We start from the raw sequence: 10473 nt of genomic DNA on the forward strand, positions 1-10473 counted from the left end.
GCTTTAACTAGAAAAATTTTCCTGTCTTAAAAATTGCAAATAATGTGGGGGCGAGTGAGCAAAGGAAAACACTTTGAATGATTAATTATGGAGTAGCAGTAAAGGAAGAGCAAAAATATCTCCAAAATCTTCCATTTGTTAGATCCAAGGTCTGAATGAATGTAATTGCACAAAATGCATTTAAAAGGCTGGTTTGTTTATATGTGTTACAACCCTAAACCTATGCTCAAATATGGCGTCTGTATGGCCAATTGTCGGTCAAAAGGTCAGTATAGGGCCGTGTGCCACTTGTGTGCCGCGTGCTACTGCAGGGCCGTGTGCTACAAGTGTGCCATGTGCAAAAGTGGTGTGTCGTGTGCAGCCCCTAGTGTGCCGGGTGAAGTTTCTATTGACATAAAGGGCACCAGCTCGGAACCTGGTTGGTGAAGGAGCTAGGGACCAATCAGACGCTGACACAGGTAAGAGCCTTCAAATAAAACTATGTCTCGTGCCAAAAATGGCAGGAGTATCCGCGTGTTAGCTGAAAGGCCTGATCACCCTTTCAGCCAGGGTCTCCTCCGGATTTTACCGGTTTGTGTCGTGTCATTTCGTTTTGGTTTTTGGATTATTTCCCATTAATTCGTCATGCCCTTGGTGTCTGTACTGCTTGTCAGCTGCGCCTGGAGTGTGGTATGTGCATTTTGTTTTCTGTAAATACTCTGTTTGCTTAGCCTCTTCTCTTTTTCCCTTCCCTTACTCGGTACAAAGTTGTGTATACAGTATATGAGAGTCAAATTGTTGTATTAATTGTTATTGTAATTGGTTGGTGTATTTTACAATATTCGGTTAATGTGTGTACAGTTTACTTAGTTTTGTGTACCTGCTCTGAATTTTAGTAAGCAGTTGATTATAAATCGCTTGGTTTCTTGTTGTTGGATGTAAATAGACTGTTTCAAGTTGTGTGTGGTTTTATTCTGATAGTATTTCTAGTTGATAAGTTGCCTCTCCCCGGTCCAAGTTGTAACTTATCCCCATTAATAAACAGCCACGTGGTTTGAAATTTCAATCTGTCACGTTTTGATTTTCCTCTCTCAATCAAAAACGTACTTGAACCTGCATCTGTCTCGGAAAATATGAGGATTTATAGATGCTGGATTCAAGAGTATGTCAATGCTAAGATACTTCTGCCTATATTTCTAAATTTTTTTATTATCAGCCAAAGACTAGACAGTTAACACAAAAGTCTATTAATCTATCCCTAAACTTTCTCTCGTTCTAAGTAGCATATTCCACCCCAAGCATTCACTGCTAACCAAGGGGATGGAATTATGCTCTTCTACCACAAACATAAAAGAGAACCCAGCCTTTATAGCAGTGCAAGAAGGAGAAATTACAAAGGCTGCATATTCCTCTTCTCGGTAAAATGTTTCATACTCCAGAGTAGTATTCCTAAAAGGAATAAATAATCTCATTAGAGACCACAAAATTGGGCATTTCTTCATTTAGTGATAGCTTCAAGGGATTCTAAGACACAATATCAAGGAGTTAATGTTTTAACACCCCTTGCAAAGTGTATAGTGCTACGCAAATGGTATTAATAGCTGTTGTTGTTAAGAGCAACTTGAGTCACTTTTCCACGATGGCCTCCCTTGTACAACACTGTGCTAAATCACATCATGGTAGCAGCAATAGTCCTTTAGTCCAAAGCAAAAGCTCCATTTAATCTGTAATGAATATGTCCCAGTTTTCAAGCCACCAGGGGAGACTGGACTCAAGGAGTAGGTTATTTCCTTGGTGGAAGAGGAATGCATTGGCATGGATGCAGGACATTGTATTTCTAATGTAATTTTTGGCAGGTATGCACACTCTAAACAAGGATGTTAGATGCCAAAAGCAAAGCGTGGCTCATTGCGCTCTGATGTAGCAACAGAAAGAGTTTTGTGTTCCAACTTTCAGTCAGCCTGTGTTTCCATGGCTTTTTGTCAGTGAATAGTCAGAAAAAATATTTGTGAACGCTTCTGTGACTTCTAAGTTGAATTTTACTTCAATCATGTTTATGCACATTTTATTTACTGGTAATGAACATTTGTGCAAGTGAACTATTGGTCACACAACTATTGGAGACAGCAAATTTCAGGCCCACGGCTGAATTGAAATTCATTTAATCACAAAAAGAAAATCATCTCATGATCAAATAAAACTTATTTTGTGATAGCAGAAGCTGCGTTGCCTTTTTACCAGTGGCCACTGCATGTGTAATAACAGACATATGCAATAGGCTTGCATTTGATTAACAAACATTGTTCAGGCTGGTCTTCAAAAGATCAATTTACCAGACTTAAAAACCTTTTTCTTTCTGCTGAGAGCTATAACCCATACATTAAAATAGAGGAAAACATGAATTATTTACCATTGCATCATTTTAAGGAGGCCATCACATCAGCAACCTTCACTTCCAATGGGAGGGAAAATATAGATAGTTGAATTATTTCATAGGAAAGATGTGAACAGTCACTTCAGCAAACATGGTCTCTTGATTAAAAATTCCTGACTGCATCTTGTCTGTCAACAGCTCCAGTCTTATTTGCTTTGGTGCAACTTGTCTTCCTTGTAAACAAGGTTTCAGAGATGTTGTGAAGACAGATGAATGTCTAAACAGAGAAAACAAAACCAATTGTACCATAAATAGACTCAAACATCTACCTTGACATTAGACCTGTAAGACTCTGCTTGAATGAATAAAGCTGTTGTGCTATAGTTTTCTTTTCATATACCTGGCTAAGTCCCTTCATTTGTTACGCTTTGTTTCTTTCACTCCTCATCCAGATTGCTGTAGTTATATCTTGTTGAATAAGGGAAACTGGTAACAGCTTTGGTATTCTAGATCCACTGCTTAGAACAATAGGAACCAAGAACCTTTCAAAGTTGTATTTGCCATTTGGCCAACTCTTGCAAACACCATCAGCAGAGTTATTTAGAATTGTCAACAAGGCTAGAAGATGCTTTGGTTTTCTCTTTCTAGCTGGATATTTTCCAATGGTATTTACTTGCCTACAGGGTCAATGACAACATTGTTTATCAGCAAAACCCATCTTTTATGCCCTCCTTTTTATACCATTAAAGGACACATGCAGGATTCTCTGATTTGCCAACCCTCACAGGAGGAGTCCACACTGGGAAAAGTGGGGGCCAGTAATTCTCCATGGGCGTAGCTTGACCCCGGGTAACAAAGACGGATGTGGCAATGTTGACAGGTCTTATGTAACCTTACTTGCACCAGATCTGGATGACACCAAGCCAAAAATGTCTGAGCTCTGTTTACACCACAGATTGACACATTGCTATCACTAAAGAAGCTACATTCGAAGAATTAGAGGGCTCAGCTTTCTTAGCGTAGACGAAGCCACAGTATTATGGATGTTGGTGTCATGAATGGGGGCCTGCAACTCGGCCTGGGATCGGCTAGCTAACTTTGGTGGAAACTACTAATTGGCCCGGCTGCCTGATTGGCTGAGTGGTAGTGCTGGGATTGCTCTTAAAGCCAGCAGTAGGACTTGACTAGCTCCTGCTCAATATTCACACCTGCAGATGTGATCACTCCTGTGCCTGCCTTGTTCTTAGGTTTCTTCCAGTCCTGTTCCTGCCTTCTTCCTTTGGTTGCTCCTGCCTTGCTTAGTTTCTGACTCCTTGTTCTTGACCACCATTAGACCTGATAACCCATGTCCCAGTCTGTGACAGCTGGAAAGTCTGCTTTAAAAATGAGAATTCATTCCCTCATTCCTGTGGGGTTGGTGGCATAGGTCTGACGTGAATTGTCAGAGTTAGTAATTTAGACTTAGGGCACATCTACACTACAAAACACAAAATGAAAAAACCTGCAGCAGTGAGTTTTAGGGCCCAGGTCACCATCTTAGGTTTGCGGGGCTTGTGCTATGAGGGGTAAAAATAGCAGTGTAGATATCCAGGCTCAGGCTAGCCCCTTGGCTCTGAGACCCTCCCCCCTCACTGGATTTCAGAGCCAGGCTACAGCCCAAGCCCACTGCTGTGTTTAGCCCTGTAGCGTGAAGCCCATGAGCTGAGAAACTTGACCTGGGCTCCCTACCACATGTCTTTTTTTCCAGTATAGATGTACCCTGAGACTTCAAATCTCTTATACATAGTAGCACATGAGGTCACCCAATTTCCCACTCCTGTCTATCCAGAACAGGATATTTGTCTCACTGCTGTCTGTCCAGAGTAACTGATCTCCAATTTGGCAGTTGTCTTCCAATAGGTTATTTTTTTGTACTCTATGCCTTCTCTTCCCTTCCCTTAGATTGGAATCCAACCTAAGATGTACCTTGTTTCTGCTATGGGATAACTTGATATGGCTAAACCATTATAGCTGTCTCTGTCCTCTCCTAGGGATTGCATCTTGCTGTGGTGGGAAAGCTTGTATGCTTTGATGACTCTGCGAGCTATGCTGATGAGAGTAGAATTCCTGGTAGGTAGGGCCAGCCAAACCACACAGGTCAAAAGGTAGGAGCCAGACTAAAGGCAGTCCACCACTCATCCTGGTAGGGGGTTCTGAGCGCGGCTAAGACCTGCCCAGGCAAGAATGCTTTCTGTTATGGAAATAGTGCAGCAAGAAGACCAGTGTTAGTAAACATCATTTTAATGGTGTAATATGGGACTTTCTCACCATTAATAGAGGTAGATGAGATGAACCATAGCCACAATGTCCAGATATGGGCTCAGACTTTCTTAAAGTTCAGGCTTCTTTGGATTTGATTTAGGCCTGTCTTTAACTGATAGGATCCACTTTCCTTCTCTTCCCTTTTCTAAAGCCAAAATCAACTATGTGTTTCTTCTTTGGGGATAGTATATCACGCCAGACAGCCTGCTATTATTATTTTATCACAGTAGCACAGTGATGAGGTGCATACCCCCACACATGCCCTGAAACGCTTAATGTGGGCTTGAAGGGTACCTGGAAGGAAAGGCAGGCTTAGTTAAGCAAAAGGCTCAGCTGAGCCAGAGTAGATTGGATTATAAAGCCAGGGAGTTTGCAGCAGAAAGGGGACTGTAGGGACAGATTTTGCAGTCACTCTGTGGGGAGGTGAAAACCAGGAGGGAGAATAAACACTGGGGTTATAGTTTTAGAAGAGGGGTCAACTCCAGAGGAGTAGTGGGGAAAGGAAGACAGAGGGCTATTTACGAAGAAGCCAGGGGAAACAGTAGCAAGGTATTGACTCTTTGTTGTAGGGTCCCTGGGCTGGAATCCAGTGTAGAGCATGGGCCACGGTTCCCCTACCAGACCTGGGGCACAGGGGCACTGGAGACATTGCCTGGAGAGACTTTGTTATCCTAGAAGGGGAGGTCTACAGTGATGTGGAAAGAGGACTGAGTCACAAAGGAGCATCTCGAGTCCTGGAGAGAGAAGGGCCAAGGTGTGAGGAAGGGGATCTCCAGAGGGAAAGTTGGCTGGTACAGGCTGGATGGCATAAGAAGTAGCTGCTGGTACTGGCCCATACGCAGCCCTCGTTAAAACACTGCCATGGCAGCGCTTTAATGTCACTGCCCCTTCCCCTCCCAGGGCACCTGACAGAGCCCCAGCCCTTTAAATCACTGCCGGAGCCCCGGGCGGCACGGGCCGGGCTGTGTGGAAGGGCTGGCTGGGGGAGGCTGATCCGCCCCTTCTGCCCAAGGCCCCATCCCTTCTGGGGGCTTTGAGCCAGGCTTCCGTACCAGTAAGTAATTTATCTTACTTTCACCTCTGGGAGTATCAGCCCTGAGTGGAGCTAATACCCGGATGCGGCCCCAGTGAGGCATTCCCAGCAGTGTCTGAACACCATGACGGGCCCCTAAAGACTAACTTAGATGGGGATCCCATTGAGTTAGCACATATGACCACAGAGTGAGAGAGAGTCCCTGTACCAAAGAGCTTACTGCTGGGAGAAAAATTCTGAACAATTTCCAAACATTCACTGCTACAGTTGGATCTCGCAGTGAGGTCAGATTGTTTTGCAACCTCTGCTATAAATTTGAGCAAGCTACTGTTTTAGTAGCTTGGTGCATTATTTTAAATTGCCTAGATTTTGCTCATACTGCACACACTGATCAGTAAGGATGGAGGTGAACTCAGCCTGTAAAGGCACATCTGTTATGCGGGATATTTACATTCTGTCAGCTCTAAAAAGATCTGTATTCTAAGATACAGTAGTTGGTATGACAGTGCCTGGAAGGGTTTTATACAGTGAGACTCTAGAAGGCACCAAGATTGCTGAGATAATTTTTTTTCTGAAGTGAGAACATTTTTCTTTTATCATTATTCTTCTGGATCAGCTTGATAGAGTTATCCAGCTCCAGCCCTGTCAGTGCAAACAGGAATTGAGAGCAGCTTCTTTCTCATGGGCTTATTGGCTCAGTTCTGCAATATGAAGGGAAGAAAGAGCTTGGCCTGAGGGGTCTTCCTCTATCTCCCACCACCTTCAGCTCTCCTTCAATAGAGAAAGATCAGGAAGAGTTAGGTTGCCTTCCTTGTCCTGGATTCTGCTTCAGTGTGCATATAGGGGTGGGAAATAGAAGGAAAATGAGCTATGAAAAGAGCCACCCAATTATTCTGGGAAGATGGCTTCTTCCAGCCTGTCATTCTATCTTGCTTCAACTTATCTTTTTCAGTGGAAGGGGGCAGTTGGTGATATCCAGATACCATAGTGATGAATGGATAAAATCTCTGGCCACATGACAAAGTTTGAAATCTACTTATAATCTTACATAGTTGTTCTCATGACTGAAAAACTAAGAGGAACCCACAGAGGATAAGTTAAACAGAGTTCTCAGATATCATAAGCTATTTGCTAATGGCTCATCCAAGGTAGAACCATTTTCAGACCATGTTTCAAAACAATGAAGCACTTCTTCTAAATAAAATATCTGAGACAGATCTCTACATGCAGGAAATCCACTGATACTGGGCCAGAAAGCAGACACATGACATCTGCATTTTAGTGAGTGGTTAGTGCTTTGTTAGGATGCTATGGATGTGTAAATATTATATGTGTATGCCATGTGTGTATATAATTTATAATTGCATGACACTTTTTTTATATTAGTTGCTGATCAATTGAATGTATACCTTGTTTATCTTCAATTTTTATTTGATTCTGTATTTCTGCAGGATCTTAATTCTCTAAGCATTTGGGGCAAAAGACTGGGCTAAATGCTTGGTTGGAGAAAACAGGTATTATTCAGTTGAAATCAAAGGAGACACACTGTTTTACAATAGCTGAGGAGCTGGCCTTCAAATATTTTTCAGTGAGAGAGAGCCAGGGAGGCTCAGTGTGCTGCCCTCATGCCCCTAGTCTTCAATTAAAAATTGAATATGCTGCACTAAAGTACTGCATAGACTGAACCACGCCCACTAACTGCACCATCTTGCAAACTTGTGAATCTCACTAGTCTATGTGTGAAGGAAATCCTAATCCAAACATCTTATTTACATCCAAATATACACATGACTCTTAATTTACCATATTGTTTTTTAATTGGCCATAGTAAGGAATGAGTGTTAGGATCTGAAAGGGATTATAAATCTTAAAAAAGATCTTGGATTAATTACATCATTTTGTTTTTATTAGTGTTCCAATGGATCTCTCTCTCTCTCTCTCTCTGTGTATTAGATCCCACCCAAAACTAAACTTCATTATGATCATCCTCACTATACCCTCACCTTGTACTACCCAAAAGGCATTGCTCTGAAACAAAGATAGCATAGTGTATTATTTTTAACTCTGATCTAATTAATATTGTATGTACATTATTGGAATCAGCACGGCAAGTCCTTTGTTCTTTGTATTTCATGTCACAGTGCGCCGTCATTGTGAGGAACACATTTCTTGCACATGTCCTGTATGATCGTAATTTTAGAATGCTTCTCATTGCACTAGAACTTTTTGTGGCATCATAGAAAGCACAACTCTAATTGCCACGCAGGATGATCTCATTTCTGTTCAATATAGTTACATTGCTTGAAAAATTGTGTGACTGGTGGTCTGAACTCCAGTTCCCAGTGGAGAGGCGTCCACTTAAAAACTACCACCACAACTGCTGCCCTATTGGCAGTCTCAACATAGAAACCAGGGCGTGAATGACCAAAGAGATTTGGCTCCCTTTCTGCACCTAGACGATCCAGGTCTGTTTGAGTCATAGTGGCAGGACAATATGGGGAAGCTATCACTTCCACAGGCTGTGCTACACCTGTTCAGCCACAAATCAAAGACTGGCAACTGTCAGAAGCACTCAGGCCTTCACTCAGCCTAGTACACAGGCATGTGCATAAGTCCTATTGATGTCAATGGGACTTACGCAGGTGCTGGGGTTGCAAACTTTCTAATCACACAAAACCAAACAACCCTGGTTTGGGGTGCAGGAAAGGGCTCCAGGCTGGGGCAAGGAGTTAGGGTGCAGGAGGGTTATGGGCTCTGGGCTGGGGGTATGGGCTCCAGGTGGGGCCAGAAATGAGGGATTCAGAATGTAGGAGAGGGCTTTGGGCTGGAGCAGGGAGTTGAGGTGTGTTTGGGGTGGGATGAGGACTCTGGCGGGGGGGCTGCAGGCTCTGTGATGGGGCCAGGGATAAGGGGTTTGGGGTGAAGGAGGGGACTCCGGGCTGGGGCCAAGGGGTTTGGAGTGCGGGATCAGGCTCAAAGCTGGGGCAGAGGGCTGGGACATGATGGGGGGTGGTGAGGGCTCTGGCTACGGGTGCAGGCTTTGGGGTGGGGCCTGGAATGAGGGATTTAGGTGAAGGAGGGGACTCCAGGTTGGGCCAGGGGGTTGGGGTGCAGGAGGGGATTTGGAGTGCAGGGTCATGGCAGCGCTCCCAGGAAGTGGCCACCAGGTCCCTGCATCCTGTAGGTGCATGAGCAGCCAGGGAGGCTCAGTGTGCTGCCATCATGTCCACAGGCACTGCCCTCACAGCTTCCATTGGTCATGGTTCTTGGCCAATGGTACCTGCAGAACCAGCACTAGCGGCGGGGGCAGCATGCGCAGAGTCTCCCTGGCTGCCCATGCACCTAAGGGCTGCAAAGACCTGGCGGCTGCTTCTGGGAGCCACGCGGGGCTAGGGCAGGCAGGAACCTTTTCAACTGGGCATTCTGATCAAAAACCAGATGCCTGGCAACCTTAGCAGGTGCTGAAAACTAGCAGAATTGGGATAGGTTTATATGCATGCTTATATGCAGCACACGTTTCAGTATATTGTTGAAACAGGGCCTACATTTATAAGTAAAAATGTGAAGAATTTTTATTTTTAAACCCAGAATGTAGACAGATTACATTTTAGTTTTCTGTAATCTATTAGAATAGCAGAACAGTGCTGCAGCATCTTGTTTTAGCAAGATAGTGTTTAAGTGGAAGATTGTGCCAACGTTGCTCACACTGAAGAATACCTTACTCAACAAGATGTCTAGGGTACCATGTATCTGTCTTTTCCTGGACACAGCCTTTCTTGAGCCTCCTTTTTTCTCTCCAGGGGGATTTTAAAACAACAGGAAATGTCTGTGGTTTTTGCGGAGCAGAGAAGCTGCAGCTCTGAAAGAGCCCCAATAGGTCCACTTCCTAATTGGTCCTTCCCCTGCGTCTGCACACGATTGATCCATTCCCCTGCAAGCCAGAGCGGCTGGATTCCGCCCACCTAGGCTCTAGCTCCCAGCCTTGGGGATGGGGTCCCACAGGGAGGTGTTGACTGACGGCTGGCACAGCATCCTGGACTTGCACCAGCCCCCCTGCTACTGTGATAGGGGGTGACACTGTCCCCCACCTCTAGTGAGTACCCCGGCACAGGTACCCTCTCCAGCTCCCCCCAGATACCCCTCCCCATACACACACACTCCTCCAGCATCTCCAGGTACCTGCCTCTGCCCCCAATTTCTCCCCCAGCAGTGTCCTGTTTTGTGGAACTTGAAACAGGGTAACCCTAAAGATGTCCCACTCACTTGAGTAGAACTAATCTGCAAGAGTCACAGTGACAGCATTAGGCCCATTTTTATAACTAGGGTGATCGAGACAGAGAGAGGTTAAGAAATCTGACAAGGGTCAGAGACTAAGTCTCTCAAACTAGATTTCAAAGCCAGGGGTCTTACCATTTCCATCCCTTTTCTGTGACTACCTCCTGCAACGTAAGGCCCAGATTCTGCAAACTGGCATTACTCATGTGAGGATGTCAGAGGGATCATCTGTAGTAGTGAGAGAATCTTTGAGAGATTTAATTCTAAATACACAAAGGAGGTGAGACTCTGCTTGGATTTGTTCCATGCCTGTCCAGCCCCTGCTGTTTCACTGAGGTCACTGAGATCGGGTGCTGTTAGCACCTGGTATTTTTAGTATTAGGGATCAAGTTGCACAGTTTTGGAAGTCTTGTTCATAATGAATCACAACTCTTTGCTCAAATTGTAGTAGTGCTAATGTTGTACAGTTTCACCGGGGGTCATTGACTCCAAACAGACTTGTCCTGAGGAC

General features: G+C 44.4%; 1 long non-coding RNA gene across 1 annotated transcript; it reads right to left on the reverse strand.

The window, feature by feature from the left end:
• Positions 1–1274: 1274 nt before the first annotated feature.
• On the reverse strand, positions 1275–10183 carry LOC115649081. The gene is made up of 3 exons (XR_003999749.1): positions 10098–10183; positions 2390–2630; positions 1275–1428 (listed from the first exon to the last, which is right to left on the reverse strand). It is a non-coding gene; the product is annotated as an uncharacterized LOC115649081 (long non-coding RNA).
• Between the last annotated feature and the right edge of the window lie 290 nt (positions 10184–10473).

The sequence above is a fragment of the Gopherus evgoodei genome, chromosome 3, assembly GCF_007399415.2.
Source record: "Gopherus evgoodei ecotype Sinaloan lineage chromosome 3, rGopEvg1_v1.p, whole genome shotgun sequence".
NCBI lineage: Eukaryota > Metazoa > Chordata > Testudines > Testudinidae > Gopherus > Gopherus evgoodei.